This window comes from Colobus angolensis, unplaced genomic scaffold (assembly GCF_000951035.1).
Source record: "Colobus angolensis palliatus isolate OR3802 unplaced genomic scaffold, Cang.pa_1.0 Scaffold685, whole genome shotgun sequence".
NCBI classification, from domain to species: Eukaryota; Metazoa; Chordata; class Mammalia; order Primates; family Cercopithecidae; genus Colobus; species Colobus angolensis.
This window is the reverse complement of record NW_012120543.1, coordinates 205,277-220,070: the sequence shown is the minus strand read 5'-3', so window position 1 is coordinate 220,070 and position 14,794 is coordinate 205,277. Positions and strand designations below refer to the sequence as shown.

The 14,794-nt window shown below is 41.7% G+C and overlaps 1 pseudogene across 1 annotated transcript; it reads left to right on the top strand.

Moving 5' to 3' along the window:
• The first annotated feature begins 283 nt into the window (after positions 1–283).
• LOC105500770 lies at positions 284–2,539 on the top strand (annotated as a pseudogene). Its single transcript, XR_001000076.1, has one exon. The product of XR_001000076.1 is annotated as a DNA dC->dU-editing enzyme APOBEC-3F pseudogene (transcript).
• The last annotated feature ends 12,255 nt before the right edge of the window (positions 2,540–14,794 follow it).

Here is a 14,794-nt window from a genome sequence, read left to right as displayed (position 1 = left end):
AGAGAATGGATAAAGGTAAAATAAAATATTTTAATTTTCTTGTTTGATTTAAATGGCAACAATGTATTCAGTGATGACAATTTATGGGTAAGTGAAATTAGTGACGTCAGTGTTATAAGGAATAGGAGTGAGGAATTGGGAATACTCTGTTATAAGCTACTTGCACTATCCATGAAGCAGTATACTGTTTTTTGAAAGTGGACTTGGATTAGTTGTGAATGTATATTACAAACTCTAGGATTGCCACTTAAAAAGTTTTTAAAAAGAAGCATTATTGCTCTTTCCCTTCGCAGTTACCTTGGGTCCTGCCGCACAGAGCGGCCTGTCTTTATCAGAGGTCCCTCTGCCAGGGGGAGGACCCCAGAGAAAAACAGAAAGAGGGTGAGAGCCTGAGGAAGATAAAGCATCCCACAGCCTCCCACTCCAGCGCCAGAGCAGGAAGAGGGAGGGGCCATGACTACGAGGCCCTGGGAGGTCACTTTAAGGAGGGCTGTTCTAAAACCAGGAGCCTGTAGCAGAAAGTGAAACCCTCCTGCTCCAGACAAAGATCATAGTCGGGACTAGCCAGCCAAGGATGAAGCTTCAGTTCAGAAACACAGTGGAGCGAATGTATCGAGGCACATTCTTCTACAACTTTAATAACAGACCCATCCTTTCTCGTCGGAATACCGTCTGGCTGTGCTATGAAGTGAAAACAAGGGGCCCCTCAATGCCCACTTTGGGCGCAAACATCTTTCTAGGCCAGATGTATTTCGAGCCTCAGTACCACACAGAAATGTGCTTCCTCTCTTGGTTCTGTGGCAACCAGCTGTCTGCTTACAAGCGCTTCCAGATCACCTGGTTTGTATCCTGGACCCCCTGCCCGAACTGTGTGGCGAAGGTGGCCGAATTCCTAGCTGAGCACCCTAATGTCACCCTGACCATCTCTGCTGCCCGTCTCTACTACTACTGGGAAACAGATTACCGCAGGGCGTTCTGCAGGCTGCGTCAGGCAGGGGCTCGCGTGAAGATCATGGACGATGAAGAATTTGCATACTGCTAGGAAAACTTTGTGTACAATGAAGGTCAGTCATTCATGCCTTGGGACAAGTTCGATGACAATTATGCATTCCTGCACCGCAAGCCAAAGGAGATTCTCAGAAACCGAATGGAGGCAATGTATCCACACATATTCTACTTCCACTTTAAAAACCTACGGAAAGCCTATGGTCGGAACGAAAGCTGGCTGTGCTTCACCATGGAAATTATAAAGCAGTGTTCAACTGTCTCCTGGAAGAGGGCGTCTTCCGAAACCAGGTTGATCCTGAGACCCATTGTCATGCAGAAAGGTGCTTCCTCTCTTGGTTCTGCAAGGACATACTGTCTCCTAACACAAACTACCAGGTCACCTGGTACACATCTTGGAGCCCTTGCCTAGATTGTGCAGGGGAGGTGGCCGAGTTCCTGGCCAGGCACAGTAATACGAAGCTCGCCATCTTCGCCGCCCGCCTCTACTACTTCTGGGATACAGATTACCAGCAGGGGCTCTGCAGCCTGAGTGAGGAAGGGGCCTCCGTGGAGATCATGGGCTACGAAGATTTTAAATATTGTTGGGAAAACTTTGTGTACAATGGTGATGAGCCGTTCAAGCCTTGGAAGGGACTAAACTACAACTTTCTATTCCTGGACAGCAAACTGCAGGAGATTCTCGAGTGAGGGGTCTCCCCGGGCCTCATGGTCTGTCTCCTCTAGCCTCCTGCTCATGCTGCGTGGGCCTCCCCTCCACCCTGGACCAGCTCTGCTTTTGCCTGGTCAGCCTGAGCCCCTCCTGCCCTCAGGGCCATTTCACAGTGCTCCCCTGCCTCATCACCTCCTCCCCACTCTCCCAGGCTCTTCCTTCAAAGGCCCCTTTCTGCCTCCATGGCTACCCATCCACCCACCAAGATCCCGTTCCCTGAGCCTGTGTGCCCCTAACCTGCCTTTTCCCATGTCCCCAGCATAACCAACTTTTTTTTTTTTTTTTTGAGACGGAGTTTCGCTCTGTCACCCAGACCGGAGTACAATGGCTTGATGTTGGCTCACTGCAAACTCCGCCTACCAGGTTCAAGTGATTCTCCTGCCTCAGCCTCCCAAATAGCTGGGATTACAGATGCCTGCCACCATGTCCAGCTAATTTTTTTTTTTTTTTTGTATTTTTAGTAATAACTGGGTTTCACCATGTTGGCCAGGCTGGTCTTGAACTCCTGACCTCAGGTGATCTGCTCATCTCGGCCTCCCAAAGTACTGGGATTACAGGCATAAGCAACCCCACCCGGCCGCATAAACAAATCTTATTAAACTCAACCTGGGCTAGCCGCAGTGACTCACACCTGTAATCCCCCAGCAATTTGGGAGGCAGAGGTGGGAGAATCCCTTGAGCCCAGGAGTTTGAGACCAGCCTGGGCCACAGAACAAAGCCCCATCTCTACAAAAAATAAATAAATAAATAAATAAATAAATAGCCAGGTGTGGTTGCATGCACCTGTGGTTTAAGCTACTTGGGAGGCTGGAGTGGGAAGATTGCTTGAGCTGGGGAGATGGAGGCTGCAGTGAACTGAGATAGCGCCACTGAACTCCGGGCAGCATGACAGATTGAGACCCTGCCTGAAAATAAATTCATAAATAAACTCAACCTAAATGGGTATGAATATATGTAAATTGAATACCAGAAGTTTTGAGAAACATCCTTTGTAAATTTCATCCTACGAATTGGGTCATTCATGTCTTACCCAGATAAAACAGAGGCCAGGAGCCAGGGATGAAAAGCAGTCGGGCCACACACCATTGCTCCCAAAATGGACTTCTCTGTAAGCCTGACTCCAGAAACTGTGCGTTGTACCCCGAAACCAGCTTTATCCATAGCTTCTGCGATAAATGGCTGTAAGACTTGGACTCCTTGCTCCAAAAGCAGCGACTCAGCAACGGAACCTCCCAGCTCCCAACCCTTCCTAGTGCCCATGGGCTTTCCCAAAGGGCAAGAGAACATTTCTTCTTTTTTTTTGAAACATCTCACCTTGTCACCCAGGCTGAAGGACAATGACCCAGTCTTGGCTCACTGCAACCTCCTCCTCCCTTGTTCAAGTGATTATCCTGTTTCAGCCTCCCGAGTAGCTGGGATTACAGGCGTGCACCACCATGCCGGGCTAATTTTTGTATTTTTCATAAAAACGGACTTCATCATGTTGCCCAGGCTGGTCTTATTTTTATTTTATTCTTTGAAACAGAGTCTTGCTCTGCTCCCCAGGCTGGGGTGCAGTGGTGCGATCTCAGCTCACTGTAACCTCTGTCGCCCAGGTTCAGGCTATTCTCCTGCCTCAGCCTCCCAAGTAACTGGGATTACATGCACGTGCCACCATGCCTGGCTAATTTTTGTGTTTTTAGTAGAGATGGGGTTTCAGCATCTTGGCCAGGCTGGTCTTGAACTCCTGATCTCAAGATCCAGCCATCTCGGACACCCAAAGTGCTGGGATTATAGGCGTGAGCCACCGGGCCCAGCTTGGGCTGGTCTTAAACTCTTGGCCTCAGGCGATCTGCCCTCCTTGGCCTCCCAAATTGCGGGGATTGTTGGTGTGAGCTACAGTGCCTAGCCCATTTCTCCTTTTTATAAAACCTGTTGCCGCCTCTGTTCTCCCAACATGGTGAACACCACCTGGACTGCGTGTATGTCCCAAATTACAATTCTTTCTTTGCAAATGAAAAGTGAGACTTAGAGGCTCTTCTCCACACTTTAAATTTGACTTGACATTTTCAAAGCAGATGTAAGTTATTAGAGAATGAGACTCTATAAAAATGACCCCTTCATGCTGTGGCCTCCATAGAAGATGCCCCGGGCCAGGTGTCCACACGGCAGACATTTATTTTCTCGCAGATCTGGAGGCTGCAGGTCCAAGTTTGAGGGGTGGATGGGGTTGTTTGCTTGGAGACTGCTCCTCCTGGCTGGCAGGGAGTCTTCCAGCTGTGTCCTCTGTGGCCTTTCCTGCATGCACCTGCACCTCTGGGGTCTCTGCCTCCAAATATCGACTTTTTTTTTTTCTTCTTTTTTTGAGACAGAATGTTGCTTTTGTTGTCCAGGCTGGAGTACAATGGCACAATCTCAGCTCACTGCAACCTCTGCCTTCCAAGTTCAAGTGATTCTCCTGCCTCAGTCTCCTGAGTAGTTGGGACTATAGGCGTGCGCCACCACGCCCAGCTAATTTTGTAGTTTTAGTAGAGATGGAGTTTCTCCATGTTGTTCAGGCTTGTCTTGAACTCGTGAGCTCAGGTGATCCACCCTCCTCAGCCTCCCAAAGTGCTGGGATTGCAGATATGAGCCACCATACACAACCTCTTGTTTTTTTGAGATGGAATTTCACTCTGTTGCCCAGGCTGGAGTGCAATGGCAGGATCACTGCTCATTGCAACATCTGCCTCCTGGGTTCAGGCAATTCTCCTGCCTCAGCCTCCTGAGTAGCTGGGATTACAGATGCCCAGAACCACTCTCTGCTAATGTTTCTATTTTTTAGTAGAGATGAGGTTTCACTGAGGAAGGAGACCACCTCTCTCATTGTCTCCTGTTTCAGAAGGAAGCAAAAAGTTAGAAAGAAGCAGAAGTAAGATCAATGGCCAGACTGTTTGGCACTGCTACCTGGGCCTGGTAGTTAAAGATCAACTCCTGACCTGACCATATGAGGAAGCATTGTGAAACTCTCTGTTCTGTTCTGCTAGCCCCCACTGCTGATGCATGTAGCCCCCAGTCACATAGCCCACACTTGCACAATCTATCACAACCCTTTCATGTGGACCCCTTAGAATTGTAAGCCATTAAAAGGGCCAGAGACTTCTTCAGGGAGTTTGGATCTTAAGATGCAAGTCTGTCGATGCTCCCAGCTGATTAAAGCCTCTTCCTTCCAAAAAAAGAGAAGCATTATTGATATGTAAAGAGAGGAGAGAAAAAGAATTTATATAAAATGCTTACATAAAAGCAAATAATGCAGGAAAAGAGTGTAAGACAAAAAAAGAAACAAGAAGGGCAAGTATAAAAAGAGTAAAAATAGGGTAGATATTAATTCAACTATTCATATGTGATCAGCAAGAGACATGCTTTGTCTAGGACAAACATAGATTGAAAATGAGGTGGGCAGAGCAACATGGCAGAATAGAAGCCTACACCATTTATCCACACGCTAGAACACCAATTTTAACAACTACCTACACACAGAAAAGCATAGTCACAAGAACCAAAAAGCAGGTAAGCAATTACAGCACCTAGTTTTAACTTCATATTGATAAAAGAGGCACTGAAGAGGGCAGCAGAGACAGTTTGCTGCCTCCCTCATACCCAGCACCAGGTGTGCAGTGCCAAGAAGGAATCTGTGCACTTTGGGTAGGAAGAGTCCAGCAACTGGGGGACTGTAAATTGAGCTCAGTGCTGCCCTGTCATAGAGCAGAATAAAGCCATACTGGTCTAAGCCAGCACACAGAGTAAGCATTTGGACCAGACTTAGCCAGAGGAGAATTGCCTGTCCCAGCAGCTAGAACTTGAGTTTCTTGGCAAGCCTCGTCACTGCAAGCTGAAGAGCTCTGGGTTCCTAGGCAAACTTGAAATGCAGTCTAGGACACAAAGACTGCAATTCTTAGGAAATTCCTAGTGCTAGGTTGGTCTTAAAGCTAGTGAACTAGGGTGGCATGTGACCTAGGGAGACACCAGCTGGTATGGCTTAAGGGAATACTTGCACCATCCCTCCCCCAACCCCAGGTAGTACAGCTTGCAGCAATGAAAGTGAGTCCTTTCTTCTGCTTAAGGAGAGGAGAGGGAAGAGAAAAGAGGACTTTGTGACTTTGTCTTGCATCTTGAATATCACTTCAGCCACAGTAGTATAGGGCACCATGCAGAGTTGAGACCTCCATTCCAGGCCCTGGCTCCTGGATGACAATTCTAGCACACACTGGCAAAATGGGAACCCACTGCTTTGAAGGGAAGGACCCAATCCTGGCAGGATGCATCACTTGCTAACTAAGGAGCCCTTGGGCCCTTAATAACCAGCAGTGATACCCACAGAGTACACTGTGGGCCTTGGGCTCTGAGATGTGCTGGCTTCAGGGATGACCCAGAACATTCCCAGCTGTGGTGGCTATGAGGAAAAACCCCTTCTGTTTGAGAAAAGTAAAAAGTAAAAAAAAAAAAGGGGGGGAAGTAAAGGGGACTTTGTCTTGCACCTTAGGTACCAGCTTGACCACAGTAGGGTAGAACAACAAGGAAGTTCTTGGGGCCACCAAGTCCAGGCCTAGGCTTTTAAACAGCATTTCTGAACTTGCCCTGGGCCAGAAGGGAGCCCACTGCTCTGAAGGGTAAGCCCAGTCCTGGCAGCATTTTCTATATGCTGACAGAAGAGACATTGGGCTTTACGTGAACATCACCAGTAGCCTGGCAGAACCCCTGTGGACCAGTGGTGGGGCCACAGGAAGAGGCTCTACTGACTGTGGAAAGGGGAGGGAAGAGCGAGGAGGATTTGGTATTGAAGTGTGAGTGCCAGCTTAGCCACAGTAAAATAGAGCATCATGTCAACTGCTAAGGTTTTTGACTCCTATCCCTGGATCCCAGACAGCATCTCTGGAAATGCCTGAGGCATGGGGGAAGTTGCCACCCTAAAAGGAAGGGCTCTGGGAAAGACCTCAGTGCTGTGCTGGATGCAGATCTAACCCAGCACAATCCCAGTGGTGGTGGCCACAGTGGTGCTTGCATCACCACAATCCCAGGTCTAGGTAGCTCAGCACAGAGAGGGAGACTCAGTTTGGGATAAAGTAAGGAAAAAGAACAAGAGTTTCTGCCTGGTGTAATACAGAGAACTTTTCCAAATCGTATCCAGGTCTACCAACACAGTACCTCTATGAGTCTGAAATAAACATAGTATTATTTGACTCTAGGCCCAAGTCTCTTTGAATACCCGGAAAGCCTTCCCAAGAAGGATGGGCATGAATAAGCCCAGATTGTGAAGAATACAATAAATACCTAACTCTCCAATACCTGGACACAGATGAACATCTACAAGCACCAACATCATCTAGGGAAATATAGCCTCACTAAGTGAACTAAATAAGGTACCAGGAACTAATCCTGAAGAATGAGAGATATATGACCTTTCAGAGAATGTAAAATAGCTGTTTTGAGGAAACTAAAAAAACTCAAGATAACACGGAGAAATAATTCAAAATTCTATAAGGTAAATTCAGCAAAGAGACTGAAATAGTTAAAAAGAATCAAGCAGAAATTCTAGAATTGAAAAATTCAACTGGCATATTGAAGAATGTCTTTTAAGAGTAGAATGGAACAAGCAGAAGAAAGAATTAGTCAGCTTGAAGACAGGCTATTTGAAAATACACAGTCAGAGGAGACAAAAGGAACGAGAATGAAATACAATGAACTGTGTCTAAAAGATCTAGAAAATAGCTCCAAAAGGGCAATTCTGAGTTACTGGCCTTAAAGAGGAGGCAGAGAAATAGATGGGGTAGAATGTTTATTCAAAGGGATAACAATGGAGAACTTCCCAAATCAACATTCAGAAAGAATATCAACATTCAAGAACACCAAGCAGATTTAACCATAAGAAGACTATCTCAAGGTACTTAATAATCAAACTCCCCAAAATCAAGGATACAGAAAGGATCATAAAGGCAGCAAGAGAAAAAAAAATAGTAATAAAAATAAATAACATACAATGGAGCGCCAATATGTCTGGCAGCAGACTTTTCAGTGGAAACCTTAAATGCCATGAGAGAGTGGCATGACATATTTAAAGTGCTGAAGGAAAATAACTTTTACCCTAGAATAGTATGTCTGGCAAAAATAGCCTACAAACATGAAGGAGAAATAACGACCTTCCAAGACAAACAAAAGCTGAGGGAATTCATCAACACCAAACTTGTCCTACAAGAAATTCTGAAGGCATTCTTCAATGTGAAAGAAAAGGATGTTAAGAGCAAGAGGAAATCATCTGAAGGTACAAAACTCACTGGTAATAGTAAGCACACAGAATATTATAACACTGTAACTATTCAAGTAGAAAGATTAAATGAAGAACCAATCAAAAATAATAAATACAGGCTGGGTGCAGTGGCTCACGCCTGTAATCCCAGCACTTTGGGAAGCCAAGACGGGCGGATCACGAGGTCAGGAGACCAAGACCATCCTGGCTAACATGGTGAAACCCCATCTCTACTGAAAATAAAAAATAAAAAAATTAAACAAAATTAGCCGGGTGTGTTGGTGGGTGTCTGTAGTCCCAGCTACTCGGGAGACTGAGGAAGGAGAATGGTGTGAACCCGGGAGGTGGAGCTTGCAGTGATCCGAGATGATGCCACTGCACTCCAGCCTGGGCGACAGAGTGAGACTGTCTCAATAATAAGAATAATAATAATAACAATAATAATAAATACAACAACTTTTCAAGATGTAGACAGTACAATAAGACATAAAGGAAAAAAAAAAAGTTAAAAAGCCAGGGGATGAAGTTAAAGTGTAGAGTTTTACTGCATGATTTTACTCATCAGAGGGAGTTGAACAGTGAGAATGCATGAACACAGGGAGGAGAACATCACACACTGGGGCCTGTCAGGGGGTGAGGGGTGGGGAAGGGATAGCATTAGGACAAATATCTAATGCATGTGGGGCTTAAAACCTGGATGACAAGTTGATGGGTGCAGCAAACCACCATGGCACATGTATACCTATGTAACAAACCTGAACATTCTGCTCATGTATCTCAAAACTTAAAGTATAATTAATAAAAGACAAAACAAAACAAAAAAACAGGCCGGGCGCGGTGGCTCATGCCTGTAATCCCAGCACTTTGGGAGGCCAAGGCGGGCAGATCACCTGAGGTCAGGAGTTTGAGACCAGCCTAGCCAATGTGGTGAAACCCTGTGTCTACTAAAAATACAAAATTAGCCTGGCATGGTGGCGGGTGCCTGTAATCCCAGCTACTCGGGAGGCTGAGGCAGGAGAATCACTTGAACCCGGGAGGCAGAGGTTGCAGTGAGCCAAGATTGCACCATTGCACTCTAGCTTGGGCAAGAAGGAAACTCCATCTCCAAAAAAAACAAAATAAAACAAAACAAAACAAAACAAAAAACAACTGCAAAATAAATAAATAAATAAAGAGTAGAGTTTTTGTTAGTTTTCTTTTTACATGTTTGTTTGTGTGCTTATGCAATCAGTGTTATCAGAAGTTTAAAATAGTGGGTAGTGTGATTGGATTTGCAAGCCTCATGATAAGTTCAAGTTGAAAAACATAAAATATACACCAAAAATGGAAAAAATCAAAGCATACCCTCAGAGAAAAACACCTTCACTAAAAGGAAAATGGGAACAAAGGAAAGAAGGAAGACTGTAAAAGAACCAGAAAAACAAATAACAAAATGGCAGGAGTAAGTCCCTACTTATCAATAATAACATTAAATGTAAATGGACTCAATTCACCAATCAAAAGACATAGAGTGGCTGAATGGATGAAAAAAAAAAACAGAACTATTACATGCTTTGCCTATAAAGACACACATAGGCTAGAAATAAAGGGATGGAAAAAGATATTCCATGCCAATGGAAACCAAAAAAAGAGTAGGAGTAGCTATACTTCTATCAGACAAAATGCATTTCTAGACAAAAACTGTAAGGAGAGACAAAGTCATTATGTAATGATGGAATCAATTTAGCAAGAGGATATAATTGCAAATATGCATGCACCCAACAACGGAGCACTCAGATATATAAAGCAAATGCTATTAAAGCTAAAGACAGAGATAGGCCCCAGTAAAATAATAGCTGGAGACCTCAACACTCCACTTTCAGCATTGGACAGATCTTCCAGACATAAAATCAACAAAGAAACAACTGACTTAATCTGCAGTATAGAACAAATAAACCCACTAGATATTTACATAACATTTCATCTAACAGTTGCAGAATACACATTCTTCTACTTAGCACATGGATCATTCTCAAGAATAGACCATATGTTAGGTCACAAAATAAGTTTTAACACATTCAAGAAATGGAAATAATGTCAAGCATCTTCTTTAATCACTATAGAATAAGACTAGAAATCAATAACAAGATGAATTTTGGAAATGATACAAACACATAGAAATTAAGCAATATGTTCCAGAATGACCAGTGGATCAATGAAAAAAATTAAGAAGGAAATTGAAAAATTTCTTGAAACAAATGATAATGGAAACACAACATACTAAAACCTATGTGGTATAGCAAAAGCAGTACTAAGAGGGGAATGGATAGCTATAAATGCCTACATCAAAAAAGAAGAAAACCTTCAAATAAATACCTAATGATGCACTTAAAGAACTAAAAAAGCAAGAGCAAACCAAATGCAAAATTAGGAGAAGAAAACAAATAATAAGGATTAGAGCAGAAATAAATGAATTTGAAATGACGAAAATACAAAAGATCGACGAAAATGCAAAAGATCAACAAAACAAAAAGGTGGTTTTTTGAAAACTTAAAATTGACAAACCTTTAGCCAGACTCATGAAGAAACAAAGGGAGAAGACCCAAATAAATAAAATTGGAGATGAAAAGGGAGTCATTACAACCAATGTCACAGAAGTTCAAAGAATCATTAGTGGCTACTATGAACAACAATATGCCAATAAATTTGAAAATCTAAAAGAGATGGATAATTTTCTTGACATGCAGTAAAGTAAGACTGAACCATGAGCAAATCCAAAACCTGAACATATTAATCACAAGTAACAAGATTGAACCCATAATGAAAATATTCCTAGCAAAGAAAAGCCCATGACCCAATGGCTTCACTGCTGAATTCTACCAAACATTTAGAGAAGAACTAATACCAATCTTACTCAAAATGTTCCAAAAAATAGAGGCAGAAGGAATAATTTCAAGCTCATTCTATTAGGCCAGTGTTACCCTGATACCAAACCCAGACAAAGACACATTACAGAAAGAAAACTACAGGCCAATCGCTCCGATGAATATTGATGCAAAAATCTTCAACAAAATACTAGCAAACAGAATTGAACTATATTTCGAAAAGATCTTTTATCATGACCCGGTGGGATTTATCCCAGGAATGCAAAAATGGTTCCAAAAATGTAAATCAATCAGTGTGATACCTTATATAAACAGAAAAAAGGACAAAAACATGTAATCATGACAATGGGTGCTGAAAAAGCATTTAGTAAAGTTCAACACCCCTTCATGATTAAAAAAAAACTCTCAAAAAACTAGGGATAGAAGGAACACAGCTTAATGATAAAAGCCATATACAACAGACTCACAACTAGTATCATACTGAATGGGGAAAAACTGAAAGCCTTTCCCCTAAGATCTAGACATGACAAGGATGTCCGATGTCAACACCATTATTCGACATAGCACTGTGAGTCCTAGCTAGAGAAATCAGACATGACAAAGATATAAAGTCATCCAAATTGGAAAGGAAGAAGTCAAATTATCCTTATTTATAGAGGATACGATCTATATTTGTAAAACCCGAAAGACTCCACAAGAAAACTATTAGAACTGATCAACAAACTCAGTAAAGTTGCAGGATACAAAATCAACACACTAAAATCAGTAGCATGCGAGCAATTTGAAAAAGAAGTTTAAAAAGTAATCCCATTTATAATAACCACACATGAAATTAAATACCTAGGAATTGACCAAAGAAGTAAAAGATCATTATGATGAAAACTCAGTTTTTATCTGCAAATGTCTTTATTTCTCCTTCATGTTTGAAGGATATTTTTGCCAGATATACTATTCTAGGGTAAAAATTATTATCCTTTTGAATAAACTTTCTATCCCTATATCTTTCTCTACCTCCTCTTTAAAGCTAACATCTCTTTCTCTACCTACTCTTTAAGCCCAATAACTCTTAGATTTGCCCTTTTCATGCTATTTTCTAGATCCTGTAGGCATGCTTCATTGTTTTGTACTTTTTTCTTCTGTCACTTGTGACTATGTATTTTGAAATAGACTGTCTTCACGCTCACTAATTCTTGTGATCAATTCTGCTATTAAAGCTTTCTTCGGTATGCAGCTCCAAAATTTCTGCCTGATTCTTTTTAATTATTTTAATACCTTCGTTAAATTTATCTGATAAAATTTTGAATTCCTTCTCTGTGGTATCCTGAATTTCATTAAGTTTCCTCAAAACAGCTATTTCAACTTCTCTGTCTGAAAGGTCACACGTCTCTGTTTTTCCAAGATTGGTCCCTGGTGCCTTATTTAGTTTGTTTGGTGAGGTTATGTTTCCCTGGCTGCTCTTGATGCTTGTTGATGTTGGTTGGTTTTTGGACATGGAAAAGTTAGGTATTTATTGTACTCTTCACAATCTGGGGAAGGCTTTCCAGGTATTTTAAGGGACTTAGGCCCCAAGCTCTATAACACTGTGGTTCTTGCAGACTCGTGGAAGTAACACCTGTTGGTCTTGGTTAAGATTTGGAAGAATTCCCTGGATTACAAGGCAGAGACTCTTGTTCTCTTCCTTTACGTTCTCCCAATCAGTCTCTCTCCCTCCCTCTCTCTCTCTCTCTCTCCCTCCCCCCCCCCCAAACCAACGCCTGGAGCTGGGGGTGCAGTGACACAAGCACCCCTGTGGCCACCACCATGGAAACTGCCCTGAGTCAGACCTGAAGCTAGCACAGCAAGTGGGTCTCTCCCAAGGCAAGTTGTACCAACTACCTGGCTACCACCTGTGTTTGCTCAAGGCTCTAGAACTCTACAATCAGTAGATGGCAAAGCCAGCCAGGCCTGTGTCCTACCCTTCAGGGTGATGAGTTCCCCAAGGCCCCATGTGGATCTAGAGATGCTGTGTGATTTTGGATTTTTGTGAAGGTGCTTTTTTGTGTGCAGATAGTTGTAAAATTTGACATTCCTGCAAGGGGAATGATCAGTGGAGATTTCTATTCTGCCATCTTGCTCCATCCTCCAATATTTTTTTGTTTTCTGGGGTTTTGTTTGTTTTGTTTTTTTGTTTTTACTTTGTATGTATGACCTTAAATATTTAATATAATATACTTATTTTGTTGACTATGTATTATCTGTCTCCCAACTACTCCCCACCCCCACCCCAGAATGTACATTCTCAGTGACGTTTCCCAAGAATATAGAACAGTATTTGGCACCAAGTGTGTGCTCAATTCTTAGTGGAAAGCATTAAGAATAAATTAAAAAGATAAAAAGTAAGGATAACACAAAACTCTATTACTGAGGTTCAAATATCTGGAAGCTTAAAAAATACATACAAATATATATTTAGTAAAGCAAGTTTTAAGAAAAACAGAAAAACAAGAGTAGTAAGTCCTTAACAAAGTTTTGAGTTGACTCTGGCTCCCTATAGATATTTTTAGTCAATTTTATTAAGTTCATTTTATTTTTATATGTCTACTGAGATTTGTCTATTACATTGTGAAAATAGTAAAAGCAAACTAGAGGGATAGAAAAAAAATATCATGAGGAGTTAAGCTGACCTAACATAAATAAATTTCGATAACTATATAATTAGAGAAATTAACAAGGAAATGACACTGTAGTCTCATATATGGTGTGAAGTAAGTCCAATACTATACTTAAAAGGGCCAGAAAGATAATAACATTTCAAAAAATCTGTAAAAGTCAAGCACATATTATATTACTAAGTGGTAAGTGAAGACTCCCCATTTTATTCTTGTAAGTGGTTGTATCAGTCAGGATTCTTCAGAGAAATAGAACCAGTATATATTTTCAAAGAGTATATATTTTCAAAGTATTTTTAAATTAAATTTATTTGAAAGAATTGGCTTATGCAATTGTGGGGGCTGGCAAGTTTGAAGTTCATAGAGCAGGCCAACAGGCTCATACAGGAGCTGATGCAGTCTTGCATCAGAATCTTTCTTTATCTGGGAAACCTCGGTTGTTGCTCATGAAGCCTTTCAGCTGGTTAGATGAAGCCCACTCATATTATTGAAAGTAATCTCCTTTACTTAAAGCCAACTGATTGCAACTGCTAACCACATCTACAAAAAAACCTACACAGCAATGCCTAGATTGCTGTTTGATTAAATAACTGAGTATTATAGCCTAGCCAAGTTGACACATCACAATGACTAAAATGCTCTCATCAAGAACTTTCTCTGAAGCATCATGTCAATTCCCAGGCAAACTTCTACTCAGATCTGCCCCAATGACTTTCAATGCACATATTGCCACACACTACCCTTTCAATTCTATAAATATTCATTGAATATCTACCATGTGGTAGCCACTACAGGAATATCTGTCCCCAAGGAGCTCCAGAAATTTGTTTTGTGTGTAGTAACTTTATTTGATATATCAGTAACACTTACTACTTTCAAGTAAATAAGTCAGCTTTCAAAGGATGCATCCGAGTAAGCTACTGAAAAAGTTTTACCAACAAGATTTAATAGGTTATTTGTCTATCACATCATTTGGTGTCCAGCATTAAGAGTCACTTTGTAGTCTCAAAAGTTTCCTCTACTGTGTTGATTGAAAATTTGAAGACAACTTCATCATAATGAGGACACACCTATCTTCTTTATATTCTGGCCTCTTGTATGATTTATATTCCGTATCTTTTAAGTCCATCCAGTTCTACCTACACCTACCTTTCTTATTTTAGTACACTTTTACTACACTAGTTGGTCTTTTCTAAAAATCATAAAATGGGATCAAAATAAGGAATTTGTGTCACATAAAAGCTAGAATGTAATGGGGATGGTGTGAACTCGTTATGTTGACCAATTGTAATGGCATTTTCTT